We start from the raw sequence: 436 nt of genomic DNA on the forward strand, positions 1-436 counted from the left end.
TATTAAAATTGTTGGGTCAAGGTATATATATTTTATAAGCTGTAATAAATTTACTTTTACGTGGGAAACAAACATAAAACTAGCAAAAAACCTCTGATTTTCATAAATTTTGTTTTTTTGTGTTTTTATTTTTCTCTGTTTCTAGCCTTCATTAATGGATTTTTGTAAACTATAATATTGCACGTTTGGATACTATATATTAAGTAGCTATCCAATATAATCATAACATACCAGATATTTCAGTGAATCACCCATAACAGTTTACAGACACACAGGGATTACAAATCTCAGTAACAGATATCCATATCCTAATCTGAATTATTTAAAGATTTGGCAACAGAGGAACTAAAAGTCTCCAGGTGTAGAGTGACAGATACAGGGTTAAGAGAAAGAACAGCTAGACTAGAATATATTTTTACTTTCTGTTTCAATTTTT

The sequence above is a fragment of the Propithecus coquereli genome, unplaced genomic scaffold (genome assembly GCF_000956105.1).
Source record: "Propithecus coquereli isolate 6110/MARCELLA unplaced genomic scaffold, Pcoq_1.0 Scaffold23, whole genome shotgun sequence".
In the NCBI taxonomy this organism is placed as follows: domain Eukaryota; kingdom Metazoa; phylum Chordata; class Mammalia; order Primates; family Indriidae; genus Propithecus; species Propithecus coquereli.